The 16,694-nt window shown below is 38.1% G+C and overlaps 1 protein-coding gene across 2 annotated transcripts in view; it reads left to right on the top strand.

The window, feature by feature from the left end:
* The first annotated feature begins 951 nt into the window (after positions 1-951).
* The window catches only part of USP25 (ubiquitin specific peptidase 25), a 68,510-nt gene continuing 52,767 nt past the window's right edge, over positions 952-16,694 (top strand). For both annotated transcript variants that reach the window (XM_042037879.1, XM_042037878.1), the window contains exons 1-3: positions 952-1,029; positions 2,102-2,246; positions 11,329-11,452. The gene's annotated coding sequence lies outside the window, so the exon portion shown is untranslated. The remainder of the gene's footprint in view (positions 1,030-2,101; positions 2,247-11,328; positions 11,453-16,694) is intronic.

Below are 16,694 nucleotides of genomic sequence, written 5' to 3'. Positions count from 1 at the left end.
ATCTGCCAAAGGAACAATTAAATTTGTTAGTATGGAACAATGGTCAGTGCTCTGTGTTTTCATGGTTTTAATGGTTAAGATGCTTTTAATGGTTAACAGGAATTCAAGGATTGTTCCAGCTTAGTGCCTGCTTTTTGCTTCTGTGATGTGATAGCTGAGCATGAACAGAGTGAATCATCTGTTGGCTCTAAACAGGGGTGGGACGAGGTTTTTATTTAAATAAAACAAAACCAAGACACAAAGTTCTTATGGAATGAGTATTTAAGAGACCCAGGACCTCTTGTTCTTTTTCTAGTTCCAAATGTTACTTTAAACTCAGTCATGGGTGCTGACTAATGTGATTTGGGAGAGTTGGATACAACTGGTCTAGGAAGGCAGTCTGGATGGATTCCTGAAGTTCTGTTTCAGTATCAAGAAACTGTTTTGTTTGGAGTTTTAAATAGAATTTCTCTTCAAACACCTCAGTGATCAGTAAAGTTGAATTTCCTGGTTTTGTGGTTGGAATGACTAGGAATTATTTACGTTAAGGAAATAATGGGGTTGAGAGTAACTGGGAGTTAAAGAAGTTGGTTTTGATGGGAGTTCAGTCAGCTATTTCCCCTACTGCCTTTGGAGACCAAAGCTGCGGAGTTTTATTTGTTTAGAAGGGCCCATTGTGGCTTTATATAGGCTAGTTGCATCCATGTTGCCTAAGGTTACCCATTTTTTTGTTTAAAAAAATCCAAAACCAAGCAAGCCCACGAAAATGCAAAATCATAACATTTGGGAATTAGAAGTGCCTGAATTGCAGAAACTAAGACAAACTCGAGTATTGAAGGTTCTACCCCTTTTTGGTGCATAAACTTCAAATGGAGATGCCTTTAATATTTGTGGAGGAGTGTGCTTTTGTAAGTAATTGGTTTTGCTGTTATTTGGCTCTAATCTTATTTTGATGATGTTTTTTTGTTTTAGCACCAGCAAACATTTTTAAATCAGCTGAGGGAGATCACTGGTATCAATGACATCCAAGTACTACAACAGGCACTGAAGGTAAGATAACTAGCTTGTAGCTGAATGCGCCTGAATGTATCTTAACTGCCTGTGAAAGCCATAAATCCCACCCTTTCTTACTCTTGTCCCTCCCTTCCTTCCCAGCTTGAATTTATTTCAGGGGAAATGATGGCTTGTTCACTTTACAAGGAATCTTGTTCTCGTTTGGTACTGACATAAAAATTAATCCAGTGTTCAAACATGAAAAGACAGGAATGTTACGACTTGGCTTTAACCTTTGTGTGAATTGTTCTGGGATACATTGGTGCTGCTACAGCTGGTCAGCTGCTGAGGAATCAAGTGGTGTTTTCTTGTCAAGGTGTGGTTGTTTTCTATCATGCACACTCCTTGCTCATTGTGCCGAATGAAGAATTCTGCTTAAACTTGCCAGCCTTTGCTAACTTGGTATTGTTTCACTGTTTTTTCAACCACAGTAATTTATTCTACAGCACAGAAGAGTTCTTTGATGCAAGTAAAGAATGGCAGGTCTCTCTGTATTCTATTTCCATATACTTAAATAGATATAAAAAATTTTAAAAATGCTTTGTCTCCCTCAAGCAGAACTATTTAGCCATTTATACATGGTAGGTGAGAATTTAGTAATTTAAATCAAATATATATATACACACACAAAAAATAGATAGTTGTTTTTAGCATAAGTCATGTGCACAAATGCTCTTCAAAAACCAGGATCTCTGGCTTTAAAAATGAAACTGTAGATTTTCAGAAAAATTCATCTGACTGCTTTTGAGAAGCCTTTGAATGTGCTGGTTGTGTTGTTGAGAGGTTGACCTACACTACAAGACGGTGTTTTGGTTTGGGTTTTTTTTTCTGAAATAAGTGAAACTTCACCAAAACAAGTTTTTATAAGATCTTTTATCTTTATTTTGGTTAAAAATAGCGAAATATGCAGAATATGTCAAGTTTGGAAACTTTGTTTTCTAGTCAGTATTTCTACCTGACAGTACAATGGCTATTGACCTGAAGTTGCTAATCATGTAGTTTGCTTTTAAGAAAAATTATAAAAAGAGTGAGGGGACTCTCACTTCTCGTGGTTTTTTTATGCTTAAAGGACAGCAATGGTAATCTGGAGTTGGCTGTGGCTTTTCTCACCGCGAAGAATGCCAAAGTTCCCCAACTAGAGGAGGCAACTTACTACCAAACAGCCCTTCCTGGGAATGACAGATATATCAGCGTCGGCAGCCAGGCAGACACCAGTAGGTATTTTTTCTTTTCATAAATTTAGTGTAAAGGCATGGGAAATAAAACTTGCCTGTGACAAAACTGTTAATCTGCAGATAATTCTTACTTATCAATTCTTTGATTAATATCTGTTCTTTCCTTTCTTATTTCAGTGGGGGGTGTTTTGTTTTGTTTTTGGTTTTTTGTTTGTTTGGTTTTTTTTGTTTGTTTGTTTGTTTTTTTTTTTTAAATTTGAGCTATCTTTAAGCATTACCTTTACATGTATGTATGGTACTGATAAAAGGGTGAATGACTGGGCCTTCCATATTTTTTTCCTTCCCCCCCCCCACACCATATTACAGGATTTATTTGGGGGTCATGCAGTAAAGATTTAAGGCAAAAGCTGGGTACTCCTCCATCAAAACATAATTGGAGAAGAGTCTGTCATTGTCTGCCTTGATATGCTAAAGCTTAATAACCTTAAGAGTAGTTTCCCCCTGACAGGAATGACTTCCCCAAAGGGAGAAGTGGGAGGTTAAGTGTGAACTTTGTAATAAAAGAGTAGGTATTTTATATATGAAATTAGCATTAAATATACCTGATTTTAAACAGTTTAATTTAGTTGATATGGAGGTCCCACAACCTGCATTTCGCTAAGTTGTGCAGGTTCTAGTCCTCTGCTTTAGTGTAGTTTTTTTTTATGGGAGAAAAAATTAAATGTGTTCTGCAAATAAATATAGGAAATAACATAGAAATAAAAGTCAAAGGAAGTTTTGTAGTGGGATTGATATCTGTAAAATCTGAGTTTCTTGATGCTATAGTTACTTTATTCATGGTGCAGTGGAGAATAATTATATATCAGTTCTTTGGCCATATATGTAGTACATCTATGTAGATTTTATTAAACAAGTAGAATTATTTAGTGTCTCCTGCAGTAGGATTTTCCCCCCTTTATTTTGCTCATGGTGGCTTCAATGTAAAGAAGTTTAGTTAGATCTCCTTATCAATTGTACAATTATCTTTTGTCTGTAGAAGGTTGACACGAACTTTTTAAACTTTTTTTTTTAAATTAGTGATGAATTTATTCTCAGCATGTCAGATCTGAAAATGGCATTTAAATCCTTGGTATTACTAGCAACCCTGTATAAAATGTCCCAAGTGCATTATAGGCAGTTGTGTTATCCCTGCACTAAGTTGTGGTGGGTGGCTTGGGGTTTTTTGTGTGTTTTTTCTTTTCGCTCCTTTGGAAAGAAAACACACACAAGCTTCCCCATGTGTTTAATTTTCAATGTCAGGAAATTGCCACTGAGGAAATGAAGGCTTTTAAGAACAAACTCACCACTGTGTTATATTTTCTGGTACTGACAACCTACTATGGCAGTGGAATAGTAAGCTAGATTCTCTTGGAGTCTGTGTTTAATTAGATTTAAGAGTAATCCCATTAATAGAAGTATTTAGTTTTGCTGTCACTCACTGTGCTGTACAACCTTACTTAAGAAATGAGGGACAATGGAAAGGGATATGAATCAAACCTGCAAGAGCATACATTGCCCATAGCTGATGGTCAAACTGAGAAGAGTAGGTCTTGAGTTGTACATTCCAAGGTGAATTTCAGGATTGTCTTCTCTTTTCTGGAGGGCTGAAGTGCAGACCCAGGTTCCTTAGAGTTACACAGCATGACTAAGTCAGTTATCAAGAAGCACCAACTGCTGTGGGAAAAATAGATTTTTAAAATTTTTTTTAACATCATTGGGTGTCTGGTCAGTTCCTCACTGGCAACAAAGTTGAGAGGCCTTGGCCACCCTTTGTTGTTTTAGTTAGACTGAAAACACATTATGAGATAAAGGCATCTTTGTCAACTTTTCATCATATTGGAGGACTTGCAAGGCAAGAACTGAACACCTGCAGCAGAACAAAAGCCTAAAGCAGTGTGATCATGGAGCCCTCTCCAGGCCCCCAGAGATCTAGTGAAAGCTTCTGGAAGAAACCCACACTTTCCTTGTAATGTGCTTGCCTGTAATTATTTGGATTCTAGACTTAAAAGCCTAGTGCACCTAAAAGGCCAAGTCTCAGGGCCCTGTGTTAGTAAACGCTGTCGTGCAAGGGAGTATGAAAGAGCAATGACTTGTGAGGAGAGAATGGAAGGGTGGGCACAGGATGGAACACCTTCCTCAGTGATGGCTTTGACCATCACCGCTCCCTTCTGCAAAAGAACTCTTATTAGCAGTTCTCAGTGGCTACGCTGAGTTGCTGACAGGATCTTGTCTCTCAAATTGGACTCCCTTTATTATCCCACATAGGTATAATTACATGAATTAATTATAACTCACCCTTACTGTTCCTTACTGCTTAACTACCTGTGTGTTTGGAACTCGGGATGTTATGAGTCACCGAACTTTGCAGTCCCACCAAGTTAAAGCATCCAAACTGGGAATGAGAGAGTCACAGACAAATACCAGGGCTGCTTTTTATGCCACAGAAAAACCTGCAGCCATTTACAAAGGCTGTTGAATGTATTCCTTGCGTAAAGATACATCAGATGTGTTCTGTGAGCTTGACTGACTGCATTTGTTTGACGTGGTTACTTAGTTAAGGGGTAAAATGAAAATGTTAATGTGTACCATAACAGCCAGTGATTAGCATGAATTGTTAACTGGCTCTTCCAAAAGTGACAGTGGTCGTAAGTGGGGTGAGAGTTGCATCCTGGATGGTAGGAGGTATAAGGAAACCTGGTTTGTATTATTACACAATGCAACATTTTGACAGCTGCAAAAATATTAATGGATTTGCATAAAATCTACTTCATCTTTTAAATAAAGACTGACTTGCACAATCAGTGTTACTCACAATGCTTGCCTTTTTGTCTGTTCAAAATGGCATGTGCAAGCACCTGCAAATGTAGTATTTTCACATCAACAGTGATGCAAGCTTAATCTGATCCATTTGCAAAGGTGGTTTTAATATTTTGACTTTCTTTTCCTTCCTGCAATCTGTGAAGAGAAAGTGCTTAAACAATAGGCTTGCAATGTACAGATGCACACTTTTTAATCTAAGGTAATTTTAATGTTCCACTTGCTAGAGTAAATCCTAGGCATTGTGCTTAAAGAAAAACGAAAGAAGTTGAGTCGTACTTTCAAATATTTTCACTTTATTGATTTCTCCAGAAACCTTTTTATTCCCATTTGAAGTAATTTTGTGTATTTCCATCTTATGGCTGCACAGCAGAACTGTTGGATTGCTAAGAATGTATCCATTTTCTTGTTATTATTGAAGGAACTTGAAGAACCCAGGGTTAAAGGAAGCAGCTGAATGTAGAGATGTATTTTGGAAGTTGTGTTGTGTTCCAATGAAACAGCTGTCAGGACAAATTCTCTCCCTCCCTTCTTTTGAAAACTCAGTTATTTTTCATTAAAACTGAATTATTAGTCTTTGCAATTGCACATTCCGTAGCCAAAACAAGAGATTTCAAGCCCTTTTATAAGGGCATAGTACAGTGTAACTGTTTTGTGTGGCATTTCATAATTTGAGGATTGTAGACTTCATGGCTTCTGGCTTTTTATATCTTCCTGTTCTTAGTTTGAGCCTTTGCATATGTTTCAAAAGTCATTCAGTCAGCCCTTTCCAGTAAGGTAGAGTTTAGATTCAGCTGTACCTAAATCCTTTTGAAGTGGTGTTTATAAAACATTTCTTACTGTTCCATTCTAGAGACTCTGAAAAGTTTATGGGGTAATTTGTTTTGGAGCTTCACTGTCCCTACTTTTTAGACTCCTAGTGTCTTGCCTAAATTCCTTTTGCTTCAGGTTAAGTCCTTTACTCCTTGTGTGTCCCCTGTGGAAATTATAGTAAACTTCATTCCTTTTATCTCAAAGTGTTGTGTGCTCGAAGACAGTGTATTATAAGACTTCTCTCAGATCTAAATGACACAGCCTAAATTCCTTCCAAGTATTTGGATGCATTTCCTATACCTACTGTCATTTTTTTTTTCTTCTCCTCTAGACCTTCTTTAGTCTGCTTTTTTTCTGAGCTCTGGCACTTGAAACAGTAATGAAGACATCACCTTAGTTCTAAAGAAAAATAGGTGAATCTCTATAAATATCCATGTAGTACTCTGACAGAAGTGTAACACTTCCTATTTTCTTCAGTGCTGCGATGATGTGAATTGCAGATTGAACATGAGTCGGCTGTAGCTCCTGGAGCCTTCTTGGCACAAGTCCTAGTCAGTCCTCATTCTCTAGCTGTTCACTTATTGTTTCTGTGAGGAGAATTTGACAGTGGCTTCTTCTGTCACCTTACCTGACTCAGCCATCGCTATGATTCTTCATTACATTTCCTTCTATTTCAGGGATTACTTGTGTCATCTCCATCCAGGTTCCTGGGAGTTTGGCCAGCTTGGTATGTCAAGGTCCCTGCTTCAAAATGTCAGGAGTCTTGTACCTTGAGGTCTTCTTCTCATCTTACAGATTCACTTGTTGCTTTGTGTCATGATTACCTCTCCTCATCGGTGTGAGAGTTGTCAGTTTAAGGTGTTATAATCGTAGGATGTTGTAAATGCAGCTGAGATGGGGAAGCTGTGGGATAGTGGTGGCTAATATTTACAAGCTCCTGCACCAGTACAGCAGTTTGACGTGGCTGAATAGCTGGAGGGGTGCTGGGTGCTCTCCTCCCATCCAGTTTAAACCAAAATTGGCATATACAGCCCCCTAAATTCTTTTAAATCTTCATGTTGGGAGCCTGAGACCACTGTGAATTTAACATCACAGAATAGGTGGCAGTATATAGGATCTTGCATAGCCCTGCTTGTAATAAATAAACCAGATGTAGTCTCAACTTTCTTTTTTACATCTTTATATTCTTGATGTGTTGAAATTGGAATCTTGCTGCTGGATTTTAATACTTGGCACCACTCCGTTGAACCCATTAAGGCTGCCCTTTCATTTTTTCTCTTCCTGTTCCAGTTGTTGCATCACTGTGGATGTTCTACTGCCTGTCCCTGAGTTCAATTGCTGCTTCTGATCTGTCCCTCATGCTGAGTTTCCCAGCCTACTTAAGTTTGAAGTTTCTACTCTCTGCCTCCTCCTCATATAAGTACCGAGTCAACAACACAGTAATTACTTTAATGACCTAGGCAATAACCAAGTAAGAACCATTTATTTAGATGATGATAGAAACTTCCTAAGTAAACAGATTAATAAGTGCTTAGGAAAAAAGGAAGATCTGTGGGGATAGATATAGTGAGTGCATTTATTATACATACACTATTATATTTGCCACAAATTTCAATATAAAATTTAAAATTGCTTTGCAGAATTACAAACGATGTCAAACTCTCTGAATCTAATGTATCAGGACACATAATTTTTATAATAATATTGTAAACCAAGAATACATTTCTTTGTAAAACAAGTGATTAATTATGAATGCTAATTTTGTTTGAATAAACACGAATGCACTAAGCCAGACTGTGTTGGTGAGCAGTTTCTTCACTCATATAGAACTTTTTCATAAGCAAACTTTATTTACTAGTCATGGCCCGGTTAAGAATGTTTACATTTTCTAAGGCTATTTGACATTACTGTAATAAGTACCTTTATGAGGATGAGCCAGTGAGAACTGAAGTGTTCTGTGGGCTAAATGAGAGGAGTGTAACAAAACTGCTAAATGTAAATTAAAGTCAGGTAACTAAATTTGGACAAGTGGCATTATTCTTACACCTTTCTGAAATACATCCTTCAGCCTATCACAGAAAAAACTTGTGTGTCTGAGAAACTTTGAGTAAAAGTAATCTTTTTCTTCAAACTCACACTCAGAGAAGTCTGTTGGTCAGATAGGAAACTTCAGTAGCTCAGTTTCATGAATGAGTACTACTGTTAATAGCTGTAACATTAACATCCCCATGCAAGAATTTATAAAACATGAAGATATTTTAAAACAAAAACAAGAAAAAAAACCTTCTTGAACTTCATGTATTGTATGTACTCTTGTATAATCTGTAACCATCTGACAGGAATACAAACTGTGCAGACAAGGTAGCATATATATAAATGTATATATTTATTCTTGGTTTTATAGATAGAAGGGTTTAGTCTCAGACTGTTACCCTTCTTTTATGACTTCTATTGAAGTCTTCTTTAGCGTTTTAAGATTTAGGATTCAAGTTGTATGTGAGGTGTTGCAGCTTAATGAGTTATTGTGTCAGCTGAGATGCTGAAAAAGACCTTGAACCTGCTCCAAGTACAGCAAGCATGAGCTAAAATACATTATCTTAAATCTCAAAACCATTTTTATTTTACATTTCCTGTGAACTAAAAGCTTGCATGAAGTAGATTACCATGGATTAGATGATATTTATAAATGTAGTTTTTGACATAAATTATGCTAGGTAAACCCTCTGTGACATGAATTGATTGCACCACTCCCATGTAGTGGTAGTATCTGGCAGCAGGTCTTCACACTATTGTCTTTTTTTCATGCAGAGCAGGAGCGATGTATTAAGAGAATATTTCTGAAGAGAATCCTATAGGGTCTACTACAAAACCCTAGCATGCCAAAACAAACTCTTTTGGCTCATCTGCTTTTGGAAAGCAAACAGTAATAAAAGATTTTGGGTTTTAATATTAAAATTATGTAATCACTGGTAATATGAATGGTAATAAACTTCTAAACACATAGGGTGGTGGTATAGATTAATGAAAATTAGAGACCTAGGGAGGTGCAAAGAAGTTGAATATTTTAATGGAAGTGTGAGTTGGAGTTGATCCAGATAGATTTTTATATAATGGGGGAGGTTTTGTTAAATACATAATTTTCACCTACATTAAGAGTTCTTTTCTAGAAAATATTGTCCATATAGGGAAACTGACTTCTTAATCTAATTTCCTTTATTGTCATATAAAAATTTCATCACTCTTACCTGACTAGAGAACAGCTCAAGGAACATTCCTCTCCATAAGGAAGTGACCAGAGTAATCCTGTACTTGTCCATCAACATGTGTGGCTGCTGGGTTGTGACCACTATTGCTACTTTGAGAAATGCAGCTTGGCTCCAGGGGAGATGAGGTGCTGTGTGTGGCTCCTTGTAAGTGCGCAGAAAATACAACACAAGCACCACATTTTAGAGCATAATAGGTAGTGTGTGTGTGTGGTGAGGGGATCCTCATATCTCTGTCAACCTTTCTAGTCTCCTCCTTCTCTGAGGCTGTAGGACAGAGCCAGGTTTGCCTGTGACCCAGGCTGAGGTGGTATTTTTGCCCAAATTATGTTGTTCTCAGCATGGCAGCTTATTTATCAAAACTTCTCTCGGGGAGACTTCTGCTGGTGGTGGTTGTAATTGCTTCAGTACTTCTGAAGGAGAATTTCAGGCATCTGAGTTGAAGCACCCTTCTGTTATGCTGGAAGATCTGAGCTGACTGTAGAAGGCCTAAGAATAAAATTAGGAAGTCCTGCTTTTATAGTAATAGTGTTTTTCCGTACTTCTAGATCATGACAGATTGCCCAGTGCACTCTGCAGGTAAGAGTCCTTCCTTTAAAGGCCCACTAAATAAAATAGAAATTCAACCATTATTTGGAGGAAGCAGGGCTGAGTTTAAAACTAGGTTTTGAAGATGCTGGTGTTAACAGAAAAGTTTCTTTACAACTTCTTTCTGGTTTCAGCTTTCTGCCAGGACAAGTCATCCCATTTTCTGTTCATGCATGGCTGTGGCAATGATTCTTGTATACTGAGTTCAGTATTTTGTTCTGATCCAATGAGAAACGTCCCAAAAAAAGAAAGCTCAGGGAAACAGGGGATGCTACAGTCTCTACAGTGAGCCAGCCCATGCAGGAGAGAAGTCCGCACCTAGACAGACAAGCTCTTTGGGGTAATTGGGTTGGCCTGTGGAAGGAGAAATGCTGACAAACCTCTTGTCTCTCTTTGTGAGCAATTGCCAGTTTCAAATCTGTATCTCTTTCTCCTAGAGCCTTTCAGCTTCTGATGGCCAAACCCCAGGCTGGAGACAAGTGCCTTTCGTAACTCTTTGGGTAAACTTTGCATTGGAAGAGGGAGACTCAAACCAGCCCATGCTCCCTGTGCGTGTCTGTCTGGTATTGCACGCAAAAGTCTCTTTTGCACTTTTCCTCTCTGTCTGTCTGACTTGGAAAACGAGACTTTTGACCCTAGAAATGGTGACAGTAACCTTGACTTTTCTGAAGGTCATGTGCAGATGATGGACATTCCTGTAGGCTCTAGCTGCTCTAAAAGCTTGGCTGTACCTCATAGGGACATAATTTGTGTTGTGGTGTGTAGTAGGATCCCACCTGAATCAGGAGCAGGGGTGTTGTTGCTGCCCTCAGGAAATAAGTTTATGCGGGATGTCAGTATTTGATCCTTTAGATAAGAAGAGGTGGTAAAGAAAGCAGAAGTAGGGCTGTTTTCAGTCAGTAAATACAGTCCATCCAGCATTCCCCATGTATCCAAGTATGGATTCTCAATTTGTCTCCAGTATTTGTTTTCATGTTGAGATGCAATACTTCCAGTACACGAAATTGGATTTAAATATGTTCAGAAAAGGAATGCACAGACCGGATAGAAAATAATTAGGTTGAATAAGGAACTCTCCCGCTTGTTATGAAGCTGTGTGAAATATTTGGCTCACCAGGGTACAGAAATACTTGTAGAATTTGGGGCTGTGTTGGGAAAACTCCGTTACATTGTTTCTTCATGAGGAGAAAAATTAACTATGCTCGATTAAGGTGTCCTTTTTAAGTAAGGTCCTCTTCATTATGTGTTCCCTGAAGCAACTGATCTCAGTAGCTGAAGTAATGCATTTAAGTGTATTGCTTTAAGAAGGCTTTCAGAAAACATGGATTCCTAAATTTGTCCCATAGCTTTGTGACACTTAAGAGTATTAGGAGCAGGGAGAACTACAGCCCATCATATCAAGAGCAAGCTGCTGAGGTTTTTATCTGGCTTGGAGGCAGAAGGGAGCTGTTAGCAGGGTTAGTGGTTGGAAGAGCATAGTGCACAGGAGGGATGGACTGGAATGGTGCTCAGCAATCCACGTGGGCTCTCTCCTCTACAGTAAGACTTACCTTTCATTCTGTTTCACTTTTAATTTTGAGAAAGATAGTTTTGCTTTTCAGATGTGATTGATCTCACTGGAGATGATAAAGATGATCTTCAGAGGGCAATTGCCTTGAGTTTGGAGGAATCAAACAGGGCATTCAGGGAGACTGGAATAACAGATGAGGAACAAGCCATTAGCAGGTAAACAACCAACTTATATAAAGCAGAAATTAAATTAAAGAGTTGGAGATTGGCCTGTATTGCTTTTTAAACTTTTAACAAAGAATAACTTGTTTACTTTTACTTGTGCTACTGATATGCCTGGCTTCAGGATGTTGCTTTAATGTATTGTATGTTCTACACTGGAAAATAGTCTATTATGTGTGGACTAAGATTTAATAGTATGTTTCATATTGATATATTTGTTTAAATATGGAGGAAGTGGATGGAGATAGAGAATATGTGGTCATATTTAAATAGGACCTAAACCCCAAAGCTTCTCTTGTGTACCAGGTAAAAAGCAACAAAACCAAAATATAATTAAGAAGCTAATAAATACTTTATCCTGTTTTTTGCAGTGTTCTTTTTACAATAACGTTTTCTTCCCTCTGTGCAAAGGCTGAGATTGAGGGACTGGGTATTAATATTATGGCTTGAGTATACTAAGAGCAGCTGCTCTATTTTAGCAGATGATGAATGTTATTAACCTATTTAACAAATAAGATTTATAAGCTTTGAGTGAAGTTCTGGATTTAAAGTTTTATAAACTTAATTCTCTCAATTTGGGTGTGATAAGAGTCTTTGAGTTAACTTTTGATCAGATTTTATGATAACTTTTTTGTACAGTTTGTTTTTTGGTAATGTTGATACAATTATGAAATGTTTGGGACTTGAACTAAGCCTGGGTGTAGGGTTGTGTGGGAGGGATGTTGTTTCTTTTTTCCATCTGTAACTGGCCTTGGGAGGAATGTTGAGTTTTTCATTTGTGGCTGGCCTTGTTCTAAGGGAAACAGGCAATGATTTGATCCTTGATAGGACGCAAAGTACTGCCTCCTTGTAAAAGACCAATTTTATAGAAAAATAATTTAGATGGTGGAGATTAACCACAATTACTCTTTTTCTCAGTTCATTGTGTTTGACAGGCTAAATGACTAATTAGAAAATTCCGTCTCTGAGAATATGGATATTTTATTGCTTTATTTATATTACTTTATCAACAGTAATTTTCTTTTTCCTTTTGAAAAATAAATGTGCTAATTGTAAGAATAAACATACCCTTCCACCCCCCCATCTATGATAAAAGCCATCTTGTTATATGAATTTAAGATAACATATTTTAGGAGGAAAAGGTAGGATGAGAGGGATTTATATTCTCATTAATAAGTGTAAGAAGTGTTTAAGGGGTTGCTTTTTTCTAAGACCTTGGTATGTGCATCTGTACAGGAGGATGGTGGAAGTTCTCTCCAGTCTTTTTTTCAGAAGGTCAGCTCTCACTTGTTCTTTTTTGAAGGTCAGAATTGTCATAATTACAGAATTGTGATTTAGGCAGGCACTCAGAAAGATGGACCTATTTCTGGGGATGGAAAATTTTTTCCCTCTTCTTCCTTTCCCAAGCCTTGACTGCTTGTGCTGTGCTCAATTCTTGGGAGCCTTGAAGATTTAGGATATTTGCTGAAGACTTTGTTTTTCAATTTTGACACTAAAAACTTCTCTTTGGTCTTATCTGCTTAGCCCATAACTTAGCCCATAAATGCTTTCTACTTAAATTACAGTGTATATTTTTCTGGCTGCAGGAAATAACAAAGTATGCCTTTTTTTCTATATGTACAAAGGCATGTAGACAATCTGCTTGGTTATTTGCAAAGAAAATGTTGGTCTTGTGAAATAGAGACTTGCATCTAATGGCAAAATTGCACACAGTAATATGTGCAATGTCAAATGAAGAGCTTATTGCAGGTCATAATCCCCTTGGTGCGCTGCACCACATTTTCTATGCTTCCTGGAGCGTTCTTTGGACCATTTGTTGCACAAATACATTTCACAAAGCCATACAAAAATATTCACTGAAGGATCCTTAGTATTTCATGACACAAGGAATGGAGTGGGACTTTGTGAATGGATGGAGAGATGAGGGAGGATCTTGAAGGTTTTGGCAGTATTGAGACATTAGATCAACTCAGTAACGTGGAAGCACTCTGAGCTGATGGCAAATTATGTCAGTGTTGAACAAATATAGAAAGTTCAGAATTCTTGATCCGAACTTTTCAATCAGTTTCGTTAAGGACAGAATTTCAGACTGGTTTTATTACAACCCCCCCCCCCAAAAAACCCCCACAAAACAAAACAAAAAAACCCCCACTTTGTAGTTAATACACCGCAGAAGAATGTTGGCATTCCAATAGAAAGTGCAGGATCTGTGCAGAACTTCTCAAAACAAAAAGTAGAACACTGTGTTTGTAAACAAGTCAAGCTACAGCTAGATGCTTTTGGTTTTCTAGATAAAACAAGAAGCAGAAATCAAATAGGAGGTCAATAATAAGCAAATTGTAACTGTGGAAATATTTCATTTTTAAAAATTCCGGCCATGTGCATATTTAAATAGTTTTTGGTGTGGAGAATATTTTTTCAAAGGTATTCATAGTGGTTTGGAACCTAATTTGCACAGATTTTGTTAGGGTTTCCAAGTGAGAATTAATGGAATTTCTCGACTTGTGTAATTAATGTTGTAATGCATGTAGAATTTGTGTTCCTGAATGTAATTGCTTTAGGCTGCATAATGAGGACAGATCTGATTACTGTGTAGGTGTTGAGAGGAGTGCATCTGAAATGTTCAAGTGTCCGAGCTGAACATCTCGTACGTGGCACGCTTAAAGTCTTTTCCTGTTTCCTCTTTACATCTCCCAGAGAAATGTGCATGATCAATGTACTTCCTGTTGTGAGAAAGTGTCTTCTGCTTATATTACTTTTCCTGGATTGAAGGAGTCTGAAACTGGCCAAATAGGGCTTCACTAAGGAAGGCAGTGAGATATTACTGGAAGGAGAAGTCAGCTGGCCTGTGTTGTGCCTGCAGTAATGCCCATATAAAAATGAGTCCAGGCTGTCAGGGCATAAAGGATGCACAATCCCTGGGCTTTTTTTTTAAATCACAGTCACTGAAACTGCTAGGAACTCTGCACTGTGGTTAAGCATTGTGTGTGTAGATCCAAGGTGGGATTGTGGAATGTTGTAGAGTCAGGGATATATTCCTGGATGTCCAGCTGTAAGACAGTCGCAGTACAAATAGCTTCCCATGCTCTTTTAGCTGAGTAACCTGACAGAGTGGGCTTTTCTGCAGCATGTTGAGTGGGCTTCCTCAGAGTGGTTTGACTGAATCTTTGTGCTGTGGACTCGCCTTGCCCTGGGGTTTTTGCTTTGGTGAGCCCTGTGCTGTTCTGCAAAGCTGCTTGGATGTGCCCATCTTGTTACAGAGAAATAAAAAACTGCTTTCAAGTCTCATGCCAAGGCTGGCACTAACTAACCCTTGCTACAGCGTTTCGCTCCAAACAAGATTCCAGCCTCAGAGGTGGGGGAGGCATAGGTCCCGTGAGTCCGGGGGGATGCCAAGCCCTGCACGTAGCTGATGGCTGTGTGCTGGAGACTGTCCCCGAGGGTCACCAAGTGGGGCTTCAGCTCTGTCATCAGAATTGCTAAATCCTTGTAATAACTCTCTGGAAGGATGCTCATTTCGTCAAGCAATGTAAGATTCTTGATCCAGGTGATGTCCCAAATTGTGGCTCTATGAATGTAAGACAGTGAGCATTTTATATGAGATATCTCACTGTGCTAGTAAATACATTTATTTATGTAGCTTTTGAGCCGATCATTAGGTTCCTATTTACTGTGCTCCCTACACTTTATTTCACTTTTCATTTTTGATTTAACTGCATCACGGCTATCATTATATCTGAAAATTAATTCAGCACATAGAATGTGCAGTTATTGCTTGTGCTCTCTGAGGACAGATAATATTATGAGTAGAATTAAGGAAAAAATACTATGACGCCTTCGGAATCAAATACTTTATTAACACATGGAAACACATTTCAGGTCGAGCTAGAGATAAGTAAATCTCTTACCTGCTAAAGAAACACAGATTCAAATACAAGAAAGAAATTTTAGTAGGTAATTAAGCTGATGAATGGTAATACTCATGGAGTCAAGGAACTGTTTCAGTTTGAGAATGTTTATTTTTCTGAACTTGAATCTTGAAATACCTTGAAATATTCTTGAGCTTGTGGGGGGAACAAAAAAAGGGAAGTTTGACTGTTACCATGAAACCCAATGGTGTGAAGTAGCTATTGTAGTCCTGTTACAAAATCATTTAAATTTATTCCAGTCTGTCAATCTTCCTGTCAGTTTTAAAGGTCCCTTCAATTTAATTTAAACAAGATTTTAAGCAATTCTACATGCATGAGAAATTATTTGAACTATGTATGATATTTTTTAATTGATTTTTAATGTCCTCAATGACAACTTCTGCTCTCAAAGCAAAGATACACTGGTCATCTAACACTTTTGAAGGACTGTATTGGTGAAAAGGGAAATGAATTTGACGGTTTCTTTACATTTTGGGGTTTTCTTAATAGAAAACACTATCAGAAAAGACTCTTAGAACAATCAGAGTCAGGTTCCATCCCTGTGCACTGTTTGAGGAGATGTCAGAACAGAAAGTCTTAGTGGATTATGTGCCTGTCCTTTCAATGCTGTCTACAAGGTGGTGTAAAAAACTAAATTGGTTAATCCTTAGGAAATTACCAGTTTTATGTTCTTTCTGAGACAGATGCATACAAAAATGGTATTTGTATCAAATGGTCTCTCAAATTTAGAATGCCTCTCTTTTACTGTATTTTTTCCAAAATAAGTATCAATGACAAATTAGTATGTTCCCCAGGGCAGTTATCTGCAGTAAATTAATCTGATGCTTCACAGGTCTTGGTAAGATAGCTTTTCTTTCTTCAACAGGAACATAGCTTGAAATAAAGGTGTAGTTAGGAAGCTGAGGGATTATGGGGTGGGGGGTTGTCCACTTCTATGTTTTTTCTAAGATGTTCAAACTTTATCCTTTAGGAGCTCCCTTTACAGACTAACCTAAGCCTGGCCTTTCTTTTGTGTTTAGTGAGTCTAGAACTGAAAGGGGGCAACTCTTCATGCTGCTCAGGCTGCCTAGACGCTTGTGATGCAGCTTGTGAAATCCTGTGCTTGGTGTTGGAGAGCAGCTCAGCATTTTTTTTTGTTTCAGAGTTGGACTGGATGGCTGGGGACAGTGACTACTGTGTCAGTAGTGCACACACCTGGCTCTTGTCATATGAGTTAGAGCCACTGTTACATGACCTCAGTGCATCCACCTCCATCTTGCTATATAGAATATACCTGGCCACAAAAGTGTACTTTGTTGCCAGGCTGG

The sequence above is a fragment of the Corvus kubaryi genome, unplaced genomic scaffold (assembly GCF_017639235.1).
Source record: "Corvus kubaryi isolate FWS band 111438036 unplaced genomic scaffold, C.kubaryi_AGA036_p1.0 37391, whole genome shotgun sequence".
NCBI classification, from domain to species: Eukaryota; Metazoa; Chordata; class Aves; order Passeriformes; family Corvidae; genus Corvus; species Corvus kubaryi.
The sequence above is the reverse complement of the archived record's forward strand: the minus strand, read 5'-3'. Positions and strand labels throughout refer to the sequence as shown.